Source organism: Sciurus carolinensis, chromosome 7 (assembly GCF_902686445.1).
Source record: "Sciurus carolinensis chromosome 7, mSciCar1.2, whole genome shotgun sequence".
Taxonomy (NCBI): domain Eukaryota; kingdom Metazoa; phylum Chordata; class Mammalia; order Rodentia; family Sciuridae; genus Sciurus; species Sciurus carolinensis.
This window is the reverse complement of record NC_062219.1, coordinates 109,904,314-109,928,280: the sequence shown is the minus strand read 5'-3', so window position 1 is coordinate 109,928,280 and position 23,967 is coordinate 109,904,314. Positions and strand designations below refer to the sequence as shown.

General features: G+C 39.3%; 1 protein-coding gene and 1 long non-coding RNA gene across 5 annotated transcripts in view; one reads left to right on the top strand and one right to left on the bottom strand.

Moving 5' to 3' along the window:
• Positions 1-23,967, bottom strand: part of Rcan2 (regulator of calcineurin 2) — a 259,527-nt gene that overhangs the window by 52,505 nt on the left and 183,055 nt on the right. The window lies entirely within an intron of this gene.
• The window catches only part of LOC124988989 (uncharacterized), a 135,223-nt gene that overhangs the window by 108,791 nt on the left and 2,465 nt on the right, over positions 1-23,967 (top strand). The window contains exon 5 of one of the 3 annotated variants that reach the window (XR_007109532.1): positions 23,288-23,332. The exons of the other annotated variants lie outside the window; for them this stretch is intronic. This is a non-coding gene — a long non-coding RNA (uncharacterized LOC124988989). The remainder of the gene's footprint in view (positions 1-23,287; positions 23,333-23,967) is intronic. 3 annotated transcript variants of the gene reach the window in all.

Genomic DNA, 23,967 nt, shown 5'->3' with positions numbered 1-23,967 from the left:
GGCCAAATGTCCTAATATGTGGATGCTAACACACCACAAGTCAGGGAGGGGAAGAAGAGAAGTTCAGTGGATTAGACAAGGGGGAATGAAGGGAAGGGAGTGGGGATAGGAATAGGAAAGACAGTGGAATAAATCTGACATAACTTTCCTTTGTACATATATGAATACATCAACATCATGTCCACCCACAAGACTGGGATCCTACTTAGGAAAAAGAAAGATTTTTAAAATTGTTTCTCCTAGATTATTAAAATGTTTAGTACTTCATTTATTTTTATAGTCTTTAAGGTTAATATTGTTGCCCCCATATGACAGATAGACAAGAAGACTAAGGCTTACAGACAATAACTACTTTGCCTAAGATCACATAATTAATGAGTAAGTAGCAGCTTTTCTCAACAACCTGTATCATTTAAGACTGTGCTAATCTGCCTTCCATCATGGTCACTAATGATTCCTTCCTTTTATTGAGTACCAAATACAACAGAAGCGTCTTGAGATCAGGGTCCATTTGTCTTGTTCACTTCTATTTTCCCAGGGCCTTGTAGTCCCAAATGCACAATTCAAATTTCTCAATTTCATAAAAAAGAAAATTTAATGGCATGGAATTTAGAATAATTCACTTTTACCCTAGTGACTTAAATATGCTTTCAAAAACCAACTCAAGTAGCCAACACATAGCTGAGCTTACTCCTCAATTAGTGTGATTACTAATAACTTTGAAAATAATTCAGAGATATGTTAAGAGAAGATGGTGCCATCTTAAATCCTTAGGTTCCTCTGTAAAGACCATCTGTCTCCAGCTGTTGAAAAGGTTTGTGTTCACTTTCTAAACCATGAAATCAGAGCCTGCTTATGGACCACTGAGCTAGAACTTAGGAGGGGCAATCCATTCTTATGATTCCATCATGGTGCCATAAGTAATCTTGCACTTGGAGTTATTGATGGGTCCTAGTGTACAGATCAATTTGCTTTAAGGCCCTACCTGGTCTTCAATGCAGGTAGAGTTTCACACACTTTCCCAAAAGCCAATTCCAGAGGCAAAGACAGATTTCTGGCTCCTAATCAAGCCTGTCTTTTCCTCTAAATAGTAAACATACAAAATAAAACCTAAGCCTTCATTTCAGAGATAAGAAATCTTAAGCCCAGAGCAAGGGTGATGCTCGAAATACACAAGAATCTTTCTTCTTCAACCAGGGGGTCCAGGCAACAAGCCTGAAGGGATTGCATCATGGGAAATCCAGGGAGTCTCAGGAAAGGGTCCAAGGTCCCCTGGCAACTTTTCAGGGTGCACAGGCAAAGGATTTTTACTGATTAACATACACATATTTCAATAACTTGAACAAGAGACATACTACTGCAATTAAATGTAAGTTTAATATTATAAAATCATCACTGTGGTTTAAAGTGGAGAGAAGAAAGATGGGTCACTCTACTGGTAGAAACAGCATAATTTTAAGTAATGACCAAAGATCTACTGTGTGACTGGTTTCTTTCACACTTCACAAACCTTTCTAAAGATCTACACGATGGATCCAGATGATAGCTGGTCACATGGCCAATACCAGGTGATTCAGAAAAAGGAGTAAATGTGACTTAGTTAGCACTGGTAGTTAGCTAAAGATGAGCAGGGTTAGATGAAGGGGAAGATGAAAGAGGGGCTACCTGTAAAAAGACCCCTGACCTGCAACTGACCCAGAGGACTCGACCCATCATGCAGTGCCATAAAGACATCCTCTCCCTCCCCTTGAGTTGGTGGGGCTGTGCAAGAAATCCATCTAAGGAAGGGGGGCAGATACTCAGAGTCTCCCAGTGGCGCCACCAGTCTCCCGCCACCCACAGGCCACAAAGGGGGGTCCTCACACTTCTTTGTAGCTTTACAGGCATACTTCATATACCCAAGGTCACACGTGTACCCGCAAGCTGCTTTAATAGTCAGGTGACCACCATATAACCTCCTGCTGGTGGCACAAGGCCAGAAAGGGCAAAATGACCCAAGTATGCAGGTGCACACCCCGTTTTCACAGCGCAGGCATCTGACTTCCCCCAAGCAGGCAGCAGCAGTGCAAGCACCAGACCCAAAGAGGCGTGGCCACCTACCAGTCTACAGTTTGATGCCACTGCAAATTTCCCCTCCCTAGTCTGTTCTAACAAAAGCCCCACGCCTCATCATTTTGGCACATTTTGTACCCTAGCTGATCTACCTCCCCTCTCTCTGGGGTGTATTTCACTTTCTCTTGCCTTTCAGTAAACCTGCATTAATTACTTACTATCCTGGTCTTGCCATACTTCTGTTTCTGCACCAGGGCAATTGCCCTAATTTTAGGCCTTACACCCAAGAACTGAGGATCACACCATAGTCGAATTAGCCTCTAGTAATGACTTGTATGTAATTTAAAAAATTATGTTCTGGCAAATCTGTTTATATCAAGCGTATACTTCAGAGTTTTGTTTACAATTAAGAAATAGCTTGAACTTTAACCTTAAAGGATAATGGGCTTAAGTTAACATGGGCAGGAGCAGTAAATTTATACCTCCTCATTGCAAACATGATGATGAAGGTAGGTATTAAGAACTGATAATAGCAAAAATCAGGGAGCATCTCTTGAGTTTCTGCTGACATAATGGGAAACAAAAGGAGTGGAAGAGACTACCAGTAAGATGTTTATGTAGTCCAGAGGAGGGTAGTTTAAGGGCAGTCTGGGCAGGAAAGATCTGGAGCCTGAAGGAACCAGGGCTGCATTTGGAAGCAGTTGATCTTAAATCATCAGCATAAGTCAGGCTAAGTTACCTCCACACTGTGCACACGTTTACTCAAACCTAGAATTCTCTAGGGAGAATTAAAAGTAGTCCTTGACTAAAATTTGGGACTGAGAAGAAGTAGTGTTGGATTCACCAGAGTTGTCATTATAAATGCAAAAGAAAAAAAAAAGCACATAACTGTATTTATTTATTCATAATAAACACTGGAATGTTTTTTGAAAGGTTTAGGCTTTCATTAGGCTAAGGTGAACATATGAAGTCCTGGCAGAATGGGCATCCTTAGGACTCTCATGGTGAATGATCCTGCATGGTGAGGACACTGTAGTGTTCCTCTGGGCCCAGAGTGGACATAGAATGTGATGACTGTAGTCTGTTTACCAATGAACACCAAAACTGGCAAAAGAAAGAATAATTGTAAGAAAACCCCATAAACCAAAATGGAATTTGCAGAACTTCCCCCTTGTCAGCTCGTCGGCTGGATTATTATGATTCTGCTGCCTTACGGTTGCCCATATTGGTGGGATTTGTTGTCACCTATGTGTACATGCACACAATATAACAATATAATTTGACCAGTACCATTCCCCAGGATTTCCCTTTTCCCTCTGCCTCCTCCCTTCTTTTCCTTCTCTTATTACGTGCACTGTTTTATGGTGTCTATCATGCTGAAAAATTAGGAGATAGAATTTCCCACAAATGCAGTAACTTTTCACAATTACACAGATTTTCAAAGACAGCTAGCAGAAATATGATAGAAAGGAAATGGAAAAGGGAGAAAGAGGAGGCGGAGAGAGAAGGAAAATATTGGGGAATCATATTGGTCAAAAGATATTGTTACATTGTGTGCATGCATGGATATGTAACAACAAATCCCACCATTATGTGTACCTATAATGTACAAAAGAGAAAAATAGGGAAAAATTAAAATAAGTCCTTAAAAAAATGAAGGAGAAAGGAAAAGTCTTAAGCTTCATTTTGGCCAAAGCAGAGGAGGATTCTCCAAGGCTGGTGAGGTAGCATTGACATGATTCTTGAGACAATAAGGACATGTACAATTTGGGAAGCTAAAGAACATTCCAAGAACATCTCTGAGGGCAGAAGAAGAATAGATCTGCCTGGGCAGTTAGCAAGGTTACTACCAAGTACTGGTAGTACCAACTGGACAAAGGACATTTACTACCTGTGACCATGAAGGACCTGGCCAGCAGAACCTTCTGTCATGCCAGGATGGAAACCAGCGGAGGTCCTATGTGAGGACACAAAACTTTCTCTAAAAGGGAGGTTGACAGATGAGCCCACCTGGAATCAAGGTCTCCAACTTTACACAGAATGACACTATAGGAAGAAACTCTGAGTGACCACACCTCTGCTGGCAGAAGTGGATCTTCATTTAGCTTTTCAAAGGAGGACTCAGTCTCCATTTTCTATTCCATTATAAAATCACCCATGGGGCCCAGTTCTGGATACTCTGCTGGACTGTGGAGCAGGACAGATCACACAGGTCCCCACCCTGGAAGCAGTTGCTGTTTATGCAAATCTTATTTTCCACTGTGTTCCCCTCGTATCCCCCCCGAATCCACACACACCTTCCACTCTGAGATAAGAACGAACACTTCACTAAACACATTCCTCTGGGTCTCTTTTCATTTGACTTCTTTTGATTGAGTTGCAGACTAGAAACCTGAAGCAGAAGTTAAAAAAAAAAAAATCTGTGATCCTTAAGTAGACACCCATATAATAGACTTTCACAGCCATAAATGTAACCTCATTATGAAAAGACTGAAAGCTACCTTGGGAGGCCAAATTGTGAGATTTTCCTGGGGGCCTGGTCTGGTGCCTCTTTTTACAGGCATTCTGAAAAGAGTAGGGGGCTCCTGGAGGATACTGTGGATTCCATGAGCAAATGGCTGTTCTTAAGTTTCACTTTCCTTATCTGTAAAATGGTGATAATATTGGCTTTCCTACCTCACTAGGTTATTATACTAATTAGAAAAGCTATTCAATATAAAAGTACTCTGTAAATTGGCAAAGCACAATAGCAATTGAAGATATGAGCATTTATCCTCCCCTAGCCACGCTCCTTTCCCTCCCTCTCAGGAAGGTGGGTTGTTACTCTTGTTCATCAGATGAATATATTCCTGAGAGTTTTTTTATAATCGATAACTTAAGAACACTGTGAAACCCTCCACCCCACCTCCACCCCTGCCCTTCATTCTCAAGTCGCAGCATCAGGGAGCTGGGCCAGGGAGGAGCTGCACCTAACATACAAGTCTGTTATGAAGACACCAGAAAAAACAGTCAACAAAAATGAAATAGTTAAAAAAAATACACAAACATGGTGGTGACTTCTGGAGAGCAGCTGTTCTTCTTGGCACTGAACCTTTACCTGTCATGAGGAATCTTTCCCATTAAGGAATTCCAGGTACAGGTTACCATGGAGAGGGAGCTTCCAGAGTGCCTGGAGATAACCTCTGGGTGCCTGCCAACCTGTGAGGTCACCCACCTTCTCTACTGCCACCAATGGTCCCTTTCAAGGTTTGAATAGGGGTTAGAATCTTCAACCTAGGCATGATTAGAGATTGAACAGACTGGTAAATACTGACTTCCCTCATATCTAAATGCTCTGGAAAGATTCTCCACATTTCTGAATAAATAACAAAAGTGGAAATGAGGAATGAAGAAAAGTTTCTCAAAATCCTGCTCCCATTATTTATTCCTAGATTTCCTCTTTCATCGCCAAAGTGCATCTTTTGGCCTGGAAGGTGACCTTCTATTGCCGTGGGCATGAAGCCTTACTTTAGTCTCTTTCCTTATCCCAGTTCTCATGACACATCCATGTGGTCCTCTGATTGATGCCTGCCAGCTTGCCAGGCTGAAAACTCCATGAGGGCAGAGATTGTGTTGCTGTATTCTCAGTGCCTAGCTCAATGCCAACAGGGAGTAAACGCTCCATAAATATGTGTGAAGTAGGTGTAATGGCAAGCCGCCTTCTACTTCTGCAATGCTACAGTTTCTTAGATACATATGTGAGACTTGCCTATTTAAAGCAGAACTATTTCCATCATGGAGTCACATATGTGGGAGGCTATGGAAGGTATCAAGTACTACTGAGGGGAGCTAGTCCAACAGGGAGCACTGCACCCCTCTCAGATCCTAAAGCAGGGTCTGACACCAACTTCCTCCCTCTCCTACATGGACCTTAATCACTTGCCTAGTGGAGATAAAAACCAACTTTACATTTTTTCCTGGGCCTTGTTCTCTGGGTTGGAACACAGCCTACAGCAAACTGCAGTGAACTAGAAAGAATATTTATTTTTACCAGGACAAAAACTGGGACTATGAGTTATCTTCTTAAGCCTGATAGTGATAAGGAAGCCCAAATGCCCTTTTATACTGCAGAGCCTCAGGAATACCTAAGTATCTAAATTTACAGATTGATCTGTTATTAGAGAAAAGAAGATATTCTGCTAAAAAATGTGGGATGACTCTGAAGACAATGAACATTATACACATAAACTTCTCCACAGATGCTGTGTATAAGATGAAAGCATCTTCATTCCCATTCAGTATTTAAGATTAGAAAAATATAGGAAGATGCAAAGGTAATTGTCAAATCAGGCATAATTCCTAGAAATCTATATCAAAATATTAACTTAAAAGGTATCTATGTAAGGCACTGTTAATATGCACCACCCCCATGTCTTGGAATGATAGAACCCCCATCTCAAGTTTTATGTAGGAACATGGCTGCTCACCTAGAGACTACATTTCCTGGTCCCCTCTGCAACCGAATATGGCGGCATGACTGTTTGAGCCACTGGAATCCGAGCATTGTGATGCATGAAACTTTATAATCGCATTTTTGAAGAAACCCAGCTGCTCTCTATGTCATGTTTTCACTTCCCCAAGGCTGTTACATGGAGAAAAGAGGGCAGCTACAATGGACCCATAGGTGGAACCTTATATGGAGCATGGTAGGACTTGCTGCCAGGATCCCTGGAGGATGCTGTGCAGCAAAGCCACTGACCCACCATGGACTGCCAGCTACCTCTGAACTTTTATATAAAGCAGTATGCTTCCATCTTAAGCAAGAAGTTGCATCTTGAGGTCTCCTATAGTGGCTCACCCTGGACTCTAACACAGGATCTTATTCATTTAACACTCTGGGAATATGCGGGAAAAATATAGAAAATCTGAACTAATCTAAGAAAGGAATTCTAATTTCATAGATGGGATCTACAACTGTGGTATCTTGTGCAATAAACACCATTAAAAACCTAAGTCAGTGATGAGATTGTTAAGTGACGAAGAAGAGAAAAACTAGTTGGGGTGAAGCTCACAGGAGGCTTCTTTGTCCACTCTCAATTTATTCTGTTCAATGACAAATGGAGTTCTGCAGCCTTTGAACTTTGACTTCTTTCTCCCCTTCTCATAATAATCATCCTTATATTTCCTATGAATTCTTTTTCAAGAAAAAAATTAAATCTCAGTAAATCACTGTGTCTTAGGTAATGAAGAAAAATGCAAAAACAAATTTAAAAAAAGGTCTTGAAAATTCAGGAAATGTCTGGAAGGGAAGGAATGATTACTATGGTTCTGCTAAGTTAACAGATCCTGGCCAAAGATACACAACTAAAAACACAAAGACAGAAGCCTGAAGGAAGAATTCTATCTCACACACCAGTGTAAGTGTGAGGAATGTAGCCAAGCCATGAGGGTAACAGGGGCTGAGTGGAATTACATGGAGGAAGTTGGGAAATTTCTGGGGGGGGGGAGTTTTGAGTCTGTGGGGCATGGTAAAATGGATATCATAGCTGACATAGCTGCCTAAGAGTAAGTAGTGTCTGGCTGGCCTCCACACACTGTCCAAGGCTGGCCCAGTTACAACCTACACTAAGGCACAAGCTGATATCCACAAGCAGAGGAGCCAGCTCAGGAGAAGTGAAACACAGTTTGCTGAAGTGGAGAAAAAGGGGAAGTGCTTTAGGAAGTGCTGAGAGAACAAAGGGGGCTTTAGTGATGGAAGAAGAGGAGAAATTCAATCACCGAGTTTCTAAAAGGTCTTTTATTTGTGTCCTGAAAACTCAATAATGGAGCCAAAAAGCTAGGTCTGGATAAACTGAAAGACACTGAACCTAATTTGCCAGTTTTTTTCTACTGATGTTATCTTTGCTTTTGAAACAAAAGTAAGAAGGGTAGGAGGAAAAGAAGGGGAGAGAGGGACAATGAGAAGGAATGAGCATCTTCGCTAGGCCCAGGAGGAAGCAGTGTGAGACCAGGCCACTGGAGCATCACCAGGATGCAGGGATGGGTCCCCGGGTGGCCCAGCTTCAGGTACACCCCCTCCAGGCACTGCCATGCTCTGACCGCAAGTTCAGAATTGGGAGTGCTTTAGGAAGGAAACCAAATGAGAATTCCAGTGTTATTTTCTTAGTAACTATTAAAATCCATACAACTATTTTATTTTTCCCCAAAGACAAGGGTATCTTAATTTAGGACAAAATATTTCATAACCACAAATGCTCTGTGATTTTGCAGCTTACTTTCTTAGGACTCCTTCTATCTATGTCTTCTAAACATAAACCTGTCTCTGGAATGCAGTTTCTTGGTGCCTTATGTGTGCCCATGGAGGAACCCATTTATTATAAAGTAGCATGTGACTTTCTGTATCCACTAGGAATCACCAGACAATGGGGAGGGCATTTGAAGTGGTGAAGGGTGTTTTACAAAAAGAGATCAGCACTGGTAAAGACATCAAGTTGTGAGTGAGCAGAGAGTATTCAACAACCAGCAGAAAAACTCAGAGCTTTCTAGTTCCTTATGGGTGCCTAAAATTTTTTATATGTGCCAATTAGAATTTAAAAAGCTTAAAATGCAGTTATACCTTGAAACTGCCTCATTGGCAAACTTATTAAATTAAGTTGTAATTAGCCAATGTGGTAATTGTTATAACACTAACCCCCAATTCTTCTTTATAGGAAGAAGATAAAATACAGAGCTGGGTTGGGAATGTGACTCAGTGTTAAGAGTCCTGTCTAGCATGTGTGAGGCCTTAGGTTCAATCCATAGCAGCACAAAAAAGAAAAGAAAGAGGAAGGAAGGAGAAGAGAAGAGAGTGCTTGGAAAGCTATCAAGAGGGTATGGACATTGCTAAACTTGCCTGACTCTATATTTAAAAGATTGGTTGCCCCCAAACTGTCAAGCAAATTGATCAAGAGAATTATATAGGCATGCAATCATTACTTCAATTTGCTCCAAGACAGATGTGCTTAAAAAGTGAATCTTAACTTCCTAATATAACTAATAGATTTGGAGATATTCTTATTATGCAATCCTTTTGACAGAGTTTTGTGAGTTGATATTTTTTTATTTTTCCTTGATTGCACAGAAAAAATTGCCAGTTTCCCTAGGTGTCCTTCAACATATGAATGGATAAAGAAAAAATATATATATATGATAGAATATTACTCAGCTTTAAAGAAGAATTATGGTGGTATTTGTTGGCAAATGGATGGAGTTGGAGAATATCGTGCTAAGCGAAATAAGCCAAACCCAAAAAACCAAAGACTGAATATTTTCTCTGATATGCGGATGCTAATACACAATAAGGAGGGGGGAACTAGAGAAGAATAGAGTTACTTTGGATTAGGTAGAGGGGAGTAAAAAGGGGAAGGAGTATGGGGGTAGGAAGGATAGTAGAGTGAAACAGACATTATTACCTCATGTACATATATGACTGCATGACCCATATGATCCTACAACATGTACAATCAGAAAAATGAGAAATTATACTCCATTTATGTATGAGTTATCAAAATGAAAAAATTCAGTCTACTGTTATATATAACTAATTTAGAACAAATAATAAAATTTTAAAAACGATTAGAATACTACTAAAACATTTAATATGTAATTTAATGGAAACTTAACTGGTCTTTGGAAATGGTACAGAAGCATTCTGTTATGGTTCAGATATGAGGTGTTCACCAAAAGTTCATGTGTGAGGCCATGAAAGAATGTTCAGAGATGAAATGACTAGATTATAATAGTGGATAAATCCATGGATATGGATTAACTGGGTGTTAACTGTAGGCAGGTAGGATGTGGCTGGGGGCATGTCATTGGGTTTATATTTTGTCCCTGGTAAGTTGAGTTCTCACTTTGCTTCCTGGCTGCCATGCCCTGAGCTGGTTCCTCAGTTTGCCCTTCCAACCTGATGTTCTATTTCACCTTAGGCCCAGAGCTATGGAGTTGACCACCCATGGACTGAACCTCTGAAACTATGAGCCAAAAAAAAAAAAACAAACTTACCCTCCTCTAAGTTTTTGTCAGGTCTTTTGGTCACAGTGGCACAAAGCTAGCTAAAACACATTCTTGGATGTGAAATTATGTAGAAGCACTATTAGATAACAGGAAAATTAAAATGTTTTCTACTTGACAAGTCAACTTTTAGATTTATTATCCTTCCACCCAGTCATTCTTAATGTTCTTAGCATCTCACTGTGCTCTCCTTAGAATTAAGCTGATAAATTAAATGCTAAGATAACTGACCTCATTAACTTATCATTCTCATTTCTTTGTGCATAACAGTAAATTAATTTGGGAGCTATCAAATTCATACCAAAGAATTCTTTTTCTAAGATTTCATGGGTGAGTAGAAACACTAGAGATATGGAGGCTATACATTCTATATTCAAAGGTTTTAACAGATTAGCAACTAAATACTAAGCTCTGCCTACTTGGGCAGATGGGGAACAAGAACATATTATTATAATATTCAAATAAAAAAATTCAAACTGGGGTAAACTTCCAAGGGCAAATATAATTCTTTCAAGATGGAGAATGACAGCTTCATTTGCTCTCCCCTCCATTGCCTCAAAATTTATCCAGTGTGTACTCTCTGCTGGCTACTGTTAGACCTTGCAAAGCAGCAGCAAAAGACCCGCCTATGAAGCAAGTATTTTGGTCAGTTTTTGTAGCTGTTACCAAAACACCTCACAGAACAACTTAGTGCTTGTGGTTTCAGAGGTCTCAGTTCATCCATGGTAGCCATCTATGACCACATCGCTCTGGGTTGAGGTGAGGCAGAACATGCAGGAATATTCTCCATGGGAGCAAAGCTACTCAACTCATGACAGGGTCAAGAAGCAAGTGGTGGTGGGGGGGAGCACAGGGAAGAAGCACCCTTCCAGGGCATACTTTTGGTGACTCATCTCTTTCAGTCACACCCCACCTGCCTACAGTTAAAACCCAGTCAGTCAGCCCATGCAAACTGGAGTGAATTGATTAGGTTACATTCCTCACAATGGAATCACTTTCACTTCAGAACATTCCTGCATTAACCGGAGCTTTGGGGGCATGCTTCATATCCAAACCATAACAGAAAGACAAGACAGGGTGGTAAGGGCTATGACAGGGGCTTTCCTGGACATATCATTCAGTCTCCCAGGTCAAGAGCATGTCTCACCCAAGGGAGGCAACACCCTAGTGAATCTGAAGGTGAGTGGCAGTTGCAGAATGGGGGCAGGTGGAGAATGGCAATTTTGGAGGAAAAAAAAAACCCAGTGTGTTGCAAAGGCATGAGGCATGAAGGACAAATGCATTATTCTGAGAGTTGGAAACAGTCCAGGATGGCCTGAAGCCTTTTTGTGTGTGTTTTGTCACAGCAGGGGCAGATGGTCAAAGGCACAATAATAGGGGTCACTGAGTGCCATGCTAGGGGATTTCAACCTTATCGTGAGTGCTGAGTGTTGTAGTAACAGTAAGTGAAATTTTAAATAAAGCATGAATTGTATAACAAATACTCATACAAACTACTAATAGTAGAATATCTGGAACCTTAATATGAATACAAACTAAAAATATAAATAGGCTATCCACAGTTTAAAAAGTTAGTAAACATGAAGACATGTTTGACTGTATAAAATACACAGGTTTCATTCTTCATTATTGAATCCCAAAATGTGATTTAAATATGAACACTCAATTCTGGTAAGTGTGAGACATTCATATATATAGACATATATATATATATATATATATATATATATATATATATATAAAACCTCAAAAGTACTTACATTCTTTAACACAATAATCCCACCTCTAGCAAATGATCCTGAGGACATGCTGAGAAATAGGTGTAAAAGATTTAAGCACAAAGATGTTCACTTAGGGTTAATTAAAATGACTACAACCAAATGCTCACAAAAGAGGAGTGGTTCAGTAATAGTTCATTCATGTCGTTTTCATGTGCACGTGTGCATGTGCATAGATAGAGCAGACTCAGTCAGAACACACTTTTGGGGTCATTTCTATAGTTCAAGAGTCAGTCAGAATACACTTTTGGGGTCATTTCTATAGTTCACAGAACATGAGTCCAGCAGTGATTAGAAAAATGATACTTGAATTTTTTACAATGGAAGAAAATGTATCAATGTTAAGATGGTAATAGCTCAGTTTTAAGATAATGGAAAACTTTCATTGTCTTTGTTAATATTTCCAATGCATTTTTCAAGGTTTAAGAAAAATAGTATGAGTCTGCATCCTTTTTGCATTTTATAGTTATTTTTAAAAAGAACAATTTAAATTTAACTGTGATGTAGAAGCTGAACTGAGGGATAACACAGAATCCAAAATAGTAAAGGTATGGGCCTGGGTCAAGTTATTGGCAGGAGTGTGGAAAAGAAAAGAAGCCTTTAGAGGATGTTAGGAGGAAAAGTCCCCAGAATAATCCTGCTTGGTAAAGGAACACAGGATGAAGGAGGAGCTGGGTGACTCACAGGTTCTTGATGAATCTGGGAGAGCAGCTAATAAGCAGTAATGAAGATAGGAAATATGTACCCGGACATGGGCTGTTAGCTGAGGCTTCAGAACATCCAAATGGAGATATTCAATAACAGCTGCCTTTCCTGTGCCGGGCTTCGGGAGATAGATATGGAAGCCCTGCGCACATGTGTGATACCTGAAGTCAGAATTTGGTAGGAGAGACATAGCATCTGTTAGTTTGCTAACTGGGGGGAAGAAAGCTGAGCAAGTTTGAAAATTGAGAGTAAAGAGCCAAGGAGAGGGAGGCTTAGGAGTGGAATTGATGGATCCCAGGAAGGTGGCAGGAGGGAAGTCTTACGCTGAAGAAAAGGAAGTACAATACGGAAAAGAAATGGTGTGAGGTTTTCTATAAAACACTAGGAGAACTCATGGACTAAAGTACAATGGTTAAGACTGCTAAAGAGTCAGACTGTCTGGGCTTGTATTCCAGCATCTCTATTTGAAGATGCGGGGAGAGTTAGTGTCAGAGTGTGTGTGTGTGTGTGTGTGTGTGTGTGTGTGTGTGCACATAAGGATCATCTTTGGCCTCCCGTGTTGATTTCCCTGCTGGGAGAGCTGTTCAGAGCATGCAAATACCCAGTTACTTTGGTGTTTGTATTTCTCATGGCATGTTAATAAAATGGCCTACACACATCAGTCAGTTTGCGTAGCACGCATGCAGTCAGAAAAATTGAGCCACCTTGAGAATATTGACCATACCAGACTTCTGATTCAAAAGAGTGAACTGTAAAAAATAAAAAAGGGCTGAACTGAAAGACTTCACCAACATGCAGTCCCCCAGGATACTTCTTTGTACTTCCCTGGTGACAATTTTTTGCCATCATGCATTCCCTTCTGATTTAAAAATAATTACAGGAAGCAGAGGGGATATTTAATCCTCAGTTTGTTCCATTTGGTTTTAAAGATACTTAGTAAACATTTATATTTCTTTTTCCTTCCTGAGGTTACATTTACTTACTACATAATTCTTTATCTAATTTAATTTTCTATTTCATTATAAAAATTTAAAATAACTTAATCTCTACCTTATATCATTAAAAATTAAATCATGGGGGCTGGGGATATAGCTCAGTTGGTAGAGTGCTTGCCTGTCAAGCACACTCTGAGTTCAATCCCCAGCACCACACACACACACACACACACACACACACACACACACACAATAAATAAATAAATAAATTAGTAAAATAAAATAAATCATAATAGAGGAAGGGGTGGCATATGGAATAAAGTTGTATACCCAGAGGTCATCTGACTATCAAATAGCCTCTTAATTATGTATAAATATTTCCTGAACAAGAGTCTAAGATCTTCTGAAAACCTCCAGGGAAAGATAAATGGCATAAAAATGTTACCAATCATCTATGACAAGATTCATTCTAACACTGAACCATCTTCTTATGCAGTAAGTTTAAAAAATAAAAAAAACTCCTCTAAGTCTTTCCTGCTGCCAGTTTCTGCTTTGAATGAAGTGGCCACAAAGGTACAATGTCGCACAGAGAAGATTCAAAGTCAGGACCTGAGGAGGTCAGATTCTCTTTTCATTATACCCGAGACAGTCACAAAAATACTCTAAGTACCTTCTTCATTTTGTTTCCTTACAGTGCAAACTCTTCTAAAATGTTTTTCTTATTTCAGAACTCTAAGAGAATTCTGTGATAAAGGCCCCAGTAGTTTCCCTTCCTTATGTTTCAAGGGCCTGATCCTGAACTTGCACGACTCTGCAGAACTGGACTGCCTTACTGCAGCAGGCACCTGCTGGGGCATCCAATTTTGCAAGAAAGGGTTCCAGTGCAAAAGGTTCTGCAGATACTAATTGTCTCAGCATGCATTCCACCAGGCCAGTGAGATAAGATGCAGCCTCTTGTCACTTCGGATGGCATGAGAAAGTGAGGCTACTCTCAGAAAGGGAATAATCAGAGTACAACTTCCTACAGCTGTGAATATCCAGTTAATTTGGTGTTTGGTATGGTGAAAGGGTCTTGTACAACCAAGGGCTCTCCTGCACCTCCTGGAGGGTGCAGAAGTGGCAACCCACCTGAAACCTGGGTTCTTACTGAGATGGCATCTCTGCACCATCTCGATAGGCAGAATAAACAACAAAAGGATTGTGGGGGAGGAAAGTTAAGAAGTCCTAGAATTTGCCGTCAGCAGAGGTCCAGAACATGAATTGTTTTCAGATTCTCTGGAGAACCAAATTAGATTTGAATGTGTCTATACATTCTAGAACATCTTTCACTAGGGATCAAATCATTGTCTTCAAATTCTTTGAGCTGAACAAATTCCATTCTTTTCATTTCTACTATTTACTAAGAGAAGGAGGTAATGTATTTTCAGGATACTTTCTCCTGAAACTCATTTAAATTATAAATTTGAGTTTTCTTTGAAAATCACTTGAATATAATTATTTAAGCCAAAACATTTTAGAGAGAGAATGAGAAGAAAAAGAACAAATAGTCTGAGATGAGAATTTCCCCTGAAATGGGGAACAGAGTGAGTGAAGATGGAAATAGAGCACCTTGAAGCAAATTCCACCTGCTTAATATTCCGCCCAAGGTCAAAGAGTGACTTGAAAGCTTTAGTTAAGTCCTGAATGTCCAACAAGCACCAGAGGGGCGTCATTAACTTATGTAAATGGCATTACAATGGATATTCTATTGCTTAATGACAGTGCCTAACATTAATACTGTAGTGTCTAAAATGCAATTATCTTCCCAGTGGCTTAAAAGGGAATAAGGATACTAAAAATAATTTTCAAAAATATCATTCCTTCTATATTGTGGAATCTTTTATGTGCCTTCTCCACTTATTCCTAGCTACAAATATGATTGGTTTTATGTGCATGTCAGAGATGTCACTTGAAATAGGGCAGCAGCATCATGCCAATGTTCAGTTTGTGAAAAATAATGCTGTTTTACTGCAGCAACAGTGGCAAGGACAGTATTAGGCAAACCTGTTACCAGAGTCTCAGAGGTTTAGCACAGGTTTATTGAATTTAAATTTTATTCTCTGCTAATGGCTCAATTTTTGTAATGAAGTACCAGGACTTATGTTAAACCAATGGTTCTTCTGACTTTGGTAAGATGCAATACTCTCATGAGTCAAAGACTCTTCCTCACTTTGATGAATACCATATAAATTAATCACAGTTGGAGACTCTCTTTAAAGTTACCCAACTTAAAAGAGTAGAAACCAAATGTTTTGAAGGGTGGTTCCTCAGGATCACAGATAACATCAGTGACATAAGAGCACCAGTACTGGTTCCAGTAATGCAGACATTTATAGGACATGTGGTTCATGACCAAGAACTTGGTGTGGGGTTGCTCTCAACAGAGGTGATTGATTTATGGCAGCAGCAACAGAAACAATGACAATAATAATAATGTTTATCATTTGCTTATCTATTCTGTATCAAGCATATAATTTACATTATCTCATTCAATATCATAATCATCCTAAAGGGTAGGTTCATCCCCATCTCATCAATGAGAGAATGAGTCTGAGAGATGATGGCGGACTTGAAGTAGGTTTGGGACTAGAACAGGAAGTCTCTTTGTGGGCCTCTACACAATGTCTCAAAACATAAGAAGAAAGACAGACACTGGAACAGAGTGTGGGCGGATATCATCAGCTCATTCCTCTGCTCAAGGACTTCCGCATTCAGCTCACAATGCAAAGTTGATGAGTATTTGAACCACTCATCTATTCTTGGGCCACATCAGAGAACTGTGACAAAGGTATATCCAGGAGGCTAGTGTACTTTGAATCAGAAACCATAGACTGCTCACACAAGAACCCCTAATGTTGACCTAAATGACTGTTATTTTAACGTTACTTAAGTATGCCTGAGTGTAGAACTTGGTCTCACCATCTTATTATTAAAACTCTGATAAAAAAAAAAATGTTCAGGGGCTGGGGTTGTGGCTCAGTGGTAGAGCACTTGCCTAGCATGTGTGAGGCACTGGGTTTGATTCTCAGCACCGCATATAAGTAAATGAATAAAATAAAGGTATATCATCATTTAAAAAATATTTTTAAAAAAATGTTCAAATTAGAAGCACATTATAAAACCAGTTCATTTCAAATTAGCAGCAGCTCGGAGCTCTGCTCAGATGCAGGGCCTCTTCACATTGGGGCAGTCCCTGTGTGGCACATCACTCCCCTTTGTCCAGAGCAATGTTTCCTCCTTTTCTTGCATGAAAACTTGGGCTAATAATCCTTTATTCCCCCTCAACCCATCTTTATTGATTAAATCCTATGCTGTTTTGTTCCTCCTAAGAGGAATGTGGTATTGCCACTTGTTGCCTTGAACATGGGTCAAATTATTTGACTTCTCTGCCTCATTGTTCCCATCTGTAAATGGGGGCTAGTGCATGGGCCCTACTCTCAATGAGATGTTGTGAGATTGAATGAGTTATTAAATGTAACATTTCTTACAATAAATCTGTGGTAATTATTATAATCATAAATACAATTAAGAAAAACATAGTCACAAAAGGCAACTTTCATATACAACTGTTGTAAGGCCATCATACCAATAATCTAGAATCTAAATTTTTGTTATTTTCATGAAGATAGACTAACTTAAGCTGTATATTATTTCTGTGTTGTAAATTCTAGGGCAACTGGTAAAAACTTTAAAAAGAGATATTAAAAGAAGTCAAGAATTAAGATAAAATTGAATAATTACAAATGTTCTGTTCAAAAGCAGGTCAAATGAGAAAAAGGGAATATAAACAGAGAAAACAGAAAATGATGAAAAATGTAGCAGACTTCAACTGTACCAATAATTACATTAAATGTAAGTGATCTAAAAAATTAGAAGATTATAGAATTGATTAAAAAAACAACACCAGATAATATGCCTGTACAAGAAATCCATGTTAAATACAAAGCCATATAGATGATTTAAAGTATAAAACCAGGGAAAGCTTTAGCATGCAAACACTAATCAAAAAAAGCGGAGTGACTATATTAAAGTTTTATTATAGACAGCTGGGGTTGTAGCTCAGTACTAGAGCACTTGCTTAGCATATGTGAGGCACTGGGTTCGATTCTCAGCACCACATATAAATAAAGTTCCATTGACAACTAAAAACATGTTTTTTAAAAAACAGTTTTATTTGAGAAATATTACACAAAACTTTATTTTTATGTAACATTTACATAAAAATGTAAATGTTATATCTACAACCAAATATATCTATATATCTATATCCAAATATCTTTATCTCTAACAATCTTCCTATTAAAGAACTCACAAATCCCTGAGAAATAAGATTAGAAGTTAAAATGGAATTAGTTTTATTTTATGTCTTGTCTTTTATGCTCTAGAGATACAAATTTACAACATCTTTTAATTTTATTTTAAAGCTAATACTGTGGCATTTATTTCCTTATAATGAAAAAAAAAAAACAATTAGTGATCAGGAGTGTTAGACTGAAATCTATACATGCATTCTAACTGGCAAAAACAAGTATGAATTCTTGTCACTGGTTAAGCTTCACTATTCAATGGCCACATTCTAAAGATTTTATTTAAAGAAAAACTAAAATGGGGTCCTAATTTCAGAAATTACCAGTGAGTGCCAGGCCTTAATTAACAAACAAAAAGACTATCTAAATTAAGATTTTAGCAACTCAAGGGACCGGAAGGATCTAAGGGTCTATTGTCATGTTTTAAAATCAGGAGGGCAAAATCAAAAGAGAGAGAGGAAAAAAAAATCTGCGTAGGAAGGCTGAAACATCTTGTCCCACAATGAAAATCTGGGCTGTATTTCTTTCTTGTAGGAGGAAATGAGAATTTCAACACTAGTGTTAAAATAGTGTAGGTGTAGATGAAGGAAAATATTTATCAACATGTAGTTAACACCACTGGTTTTAAAACACAGAGATGTGAAAGATGTTTCAACAAGAACAGATGAAGCACACTGGGCTAGCTTAGAAAAGAACAGGATTCAATAACTGGAAGGCTCTCATTTGCTCTGGGCCTCAGTGTCTGCATTTGTAAAATGGGGACTAAAGTGCTCTTAGGATGGCTATTAAAACTGCTAAGAGACACAGGGGTGGCCCTCCAGACAGCCATGGCTGTGCTAGGCACCCTGGGACATTGGCAGACCTCCTACTCCGCAATGGGACAATGGGATCCTCCCAGGCACTTGTTATTTCATAACTGATATCACACGTTTGTTCATTCCATGCATATTTTACTGAGAACCTCCTGAAAGCACAGGAGGATCAAGACTGCCGAAGATGGTATCATCTTAGAACTTACCTTCTACTTACAGATACAGACAGTAAACAAATCATCCATTAGATCTTACAGGAAGCTGAACATAAACCACTGGTGAGATGGAGAGGAGCCCCTGAGCGAGGCAGCAGCTGTTGGGTGGGAAGAGAGGCATCGCCAAGGAGGTGAGGAAAAGGAGCCAGCCACACAGAAAATATAGGAAAGGTCATTTCAGGCAGAAAGAGAAAGAAGGCCAGGGTGTCCCGATGCATAAAGAATAAGGGAGTGAGCACAGAGATGAGTCTGGACAACAGATCAAATCAAAGAGGGCCTCCTGGGCCATGATAATGTGTTTGTGTTTTATTCTACAGGCAGCAGGGAGTCTGGAGAAGGTTTTGTGCATAGAATAGCATGACCCGATTGTGTTTTCAAAAGATCACTTTGACTGCTAGATTGGGTTATAGAAGAGGGAAAGTGAAAGCAAGGGAACCTGTTAGAAACTTCTGCAGGGTCTGAAAGGAAGGTGATGGGTTTGAAGGTGAATCAGTGGGACCTGCCCAGGTAGAGTGTGGGAAAGAAAACAGTCAAGAATGACTGCTTTGTGGGTCACCTGAGTGACTGTGTGGTCTGTGCATACTTTTCTTTTTTCCCCCTGGGGACTGAACCCAGGGGCATTTTACCACTGAGTCACATGCCCAATCCTTTTTATTTTTGAATTTTGAGAGTCTTTCTAATTTGCTTAGGGCCTTGCTAAATTGCTGAGGCTGGTCTTGAATTTGTGATCCTTCTGCCTCAGCCTCCCTAGTTGCCAGAACTAGGAACATGTGCCACTGTGGCCGGCGATGGTATACTTTTCTAAAATGAAGAAGATGATAGGAAAAACAGATTTTGTGGGGGAAACACAGAGCTCTGTTTTGACCATATTACGTATGGATGCTGTATTAGACATCAGGTGAAATGCTGGTTCCCAACACTAGGAGACACAGAACTGAGTCACATTTATAGTGATGCCTGGTGAGGATCTGTAAACCCTGCTGCCTAGGGCAGAAGAGTGGCCCTGATTTCTGCCATTCTGCAGGTTTATTGTTTATATTTTGCTGTGATTGCATATAATACTCCTGAATCCTTTTGATAAAGTTCCATTTTTAGCATAAGCTATCTTTTTGGCCTGTATAAATTGCTATCCAAAAAGACCTTAACAAATCCTTGGCATTTAACAAGATCATTTCTAAGGTTATTTCTTTCTTTACTACTTTATGAAAGTAGGAAGCTATTTTTATCACTACACACGACATGACATCAACTAAAACTTGGGGCATTGGAGGTGGGCATGGTAGGGATGGGCCACACACTAAGAGCAATGGCTACACTTCGGTAAGCTGTGAGAGAGGTACCAAGGGCTTTCACACAGTTCCTCTCATTTACTTCTTAGAGCAGCTCTAAAGTACAGGAGACTACCCTATGTGACAGATGAGAAAGTTGAGGTTCAGAGGGCTTATGTGACCTAAGGTCACAGCGACAGTTCTTTTTTTTTAAATTTATTTTTATTGTAAACAAATGGGATACATCTTGTTTCTCTGTTTGTACATGAAGTAGAGGCATACCATTTGTGTAATCATACATTTACCTAGTAGTAGTTTTTGACTCATTCTGTTATTTTTCCCTTCCCCCGACCCCTCCCACCCCTCTTTTCCCTCTATACAGTCCCTCCATCCTCCATGCTTGCCCCCCTCCCACCCCAATTATGTGTCATCATCCGCTTATCAGCGAGATCATTTGGCCTTTGGTTTTTTGAGATTGGCTTATCTCACTTAGCATGCTATTCTCCAATTTCATCCATTTGCCTGCAAATGCCATAATTTGACAGTTCTTTTTTTCTTTTTTCTTTTCTTTTCTTTTTTTTTTTTTTTTGTGTGTGTGGTGTTGGGGATTGAACCCAGGGCCTTGTACATGCGAGGCAAGCACTTTATCAACTGAGCTATATCCCCAGCCCAACAGTTATTTTTAAAGCTGTGTTATAAACACCCAGTGTATCAGTTAAGCACAACACTGTCAGAAGGCAGCTTTCCTTTACATGACAGGAGATAAGTCAGTGAGGGCCTGAAAGAAGTTCATGGTCCATCTGGTGGTGGTGGTACAGAAACTGTTTCCCGCAGCTCCTTAATGAGGCATCACAGAACTCTGAATGGATGTGTGGAGTTCCAGCTCTAAACCCTCATTAGCCCTGGGCCCTGTGTTCCTGAGTGTCACTCAGCAGAGCAGAACCAACACAAGATGTGTGTGTTCATTTCGGGGTTGGGTAGAGAGATAGGCACTGGGATCGTGTGATCAGGGGGACAGGAGATATCCTCAGCAATCACCCACTTTATAAATCAGGAAACTGAGACCTAAACCAGTTATTTCCCAACATTATTTGTCTAAATGTTAGAGTTAAAATTTGAAGGCCAGGGTTCTTTTGTTTTTGTTTTTTTTTCCAAGTGTGTTTATATTTAGTGATAGAAAATTTTCTTTCATGACTAATAAGATTATTTTTATATTGAAATTCCAAAATAACTTTTTATATGATAATCTTTTTTTAAAAATTTATTTTGATTCATTGTACACAAATGGGGTATAACTTGTTTCTCTGTTGGACATGAAGTAGAGTTGCACCATTTGTGTAATCATACATGTACATAGGGTAATGATGTTTGTCTCATTCTGTTATTTTTCCTTCCCCCACCCCCTTTCATCCCTCTTTTTCCCTCTATACAATCCATCCTTCCTCCATTTTTGCCTCCCTCCCACGCCCCATTATGTATCATCATCCGCCTATCAGAGAGATCATTTGGCCTTTGGTTTTTTGGGATTGGCTTATCATACTTAGCATGATATTCTCCAACCGCATCCTTTTACTTGCAAATGCCATAATTTTATTCTTCTTTATGACTGAATAACATTCCATTGTGTATATATACCACCATTTCTTTATCAATTCATCAATTGAAGGACATCTAGGCTGGTTCCACAATATGGCTATTGTGAATTGAGCAGCTAGAACATTGATGTGGCTGTATCTCTGTAGTATGCTGATTTTAAGTCTTTGGGTATAAACCAAGGAGTGGGATATCTGGGTCAAATAATGTTTTCATTTCAAGTTTTCTAAGGAATCTCCACACTGCTTTCCAGAGTGACTGCACTAATTTGCAACCCCACCAGCAATGTATAAGTGTGCCTTTCCCCCCCACATCCTTGCCAACACCTATTGTTGCTTGTATTCTTGATAATCGCCATTCTAATTGGGGTGAGATGAAATCTTCGGGTAGTTTTGATTTGCATTTCTCTTATTACTAGAGATGTTGAACATTTTTTCATATATCTGTTGATTACTTGTACATCTTCTTTTGTAAAGTATCTACTTGTTTCCTTAGCCCATTTATTGATTGGGTTATTTGTATTCTTGGTGTAAAGTTTTTCGAGTTCTTCATAGATTCTGGAGATTAGTGCTTCTTGTGTCTGTCTGTTTTAGTCAGCTTTTTTTTGCTGCTCTGACCAAAAGACCTGACAAGAACAATTTTAAGGAAGAAAAGTTTGTTTTGGGACTCATGGTGTCAGAGGTCTTAATCCATAGATGGCTGACTCCATTCCTTGGAGCCTGAGATGAAGCAGAACATCATGGTAGAAGTGTGTGACAGAGGAAAGCTCTGGGGATGTGGTACCAGGAAGAGACAGAGAGAGCTCTGCTCAAGGATGATACAATATAAACCCCAAAGGCATACCCCCAGGATCCCACCTCCAGCCACATCCTACCTGCCTGCAGTTAACACCCAGACACCCAGTGAGTCCTTATCAGGGGATTAACATACTGATTAAGTTAAGGATCTCATAACCCAATCATTTTATCTCTAAACTTTCTTGCACTGTTTCATACATGAGCTTTTGGGGTACACCTCACATCTGAACCATAACTATGTCCAAATTGACAATTTCCAAGCTCATTATATTGCCATCTTTTCTCTCACTTAACAATGAAATCTTGGAAGGACTCCTTCTTAGTGGGATGAGTGATCAACTTTTCTGTTCTTAACTTTTCTCCTTATTTTTATTGAGGTCTACCAAACTTACATAAAATGCACAAGCCTACATGTACAGCTCAAAGACAATTCATAGTATAGTACAAACAATATCAGTATAACCACCCAGCTACAGAGGGAAAATATTTACAGCACCTTTTGAAGCCCCTTTCTGTCCTTCCAGTCAAAAGTCAGCTTCCCCAGCCCTCAGTGTGACCACTATTCTGACTTCTGTCACCACAAATGTTTTGCTTATTCCCGAACTGTGTGTAAATGGAAAAGAAATATATATATATATATACATATATATATATATTTTTTTTAAATCCGCCTTCTTTATTTCTACATGATAACTGAGAGTGTACCATTCCACTGTGTAAATACATCTGCACTTCTTCACCCCTTCTCTTTGCAGGGACAATGGATATTTTCCTCTTTGGGACTGTTGTGAATAAGGCTGGTAAGAACATTCCTGCTCATGTCTCCTGCTGGGCATGTGCACTCATTTATCTCGAAGCATTAGAATTACAGGATCATGTATGTCTACATCTATTTGTTCTAGAAGACACTGCACACAGTTTTCCAAAGCAGTTGTAATCATTTGCCCTTCTGCTGGCAATGTACAAGAGTTCCAGTTGTTCTGTGTTCTTGCCAACCCTTGGCATTGACTGTCTTTGCTTTTAGCCACTCTATTGGCTGTGCAATGGTGTCTCATATGGTTTCCATCTGCATTTCCCTGATGACTAAGGTCTTTTGCCATTTGGATATCTTCTTTTATGAAAAGTCTGTTCAAGCATTTTGCTCATTTTAAATTGAGTTGTCTTTACTTGTTTTTATGATTTCTTTTTATATTCTGGAAATGAATCCTTTGTTAGCTGCATGTATTGTAAATATTGTTGTCTGAGGCTTCTCTGAGTGATGCCTTTTGATGAATAAGAGTTTCTAAAGTTTAGTAAAGTATAATTTATCCATCTTTCTATTCTTTTTTTATTATGTGTCATTTAAGAAATCTTTACGTACTTCAAACCTTGCCTCTTTAAACTCAGGAAACTCAGTCATTTAGAAATTGTTTATTGATGAGGTAGGAAGATGCTG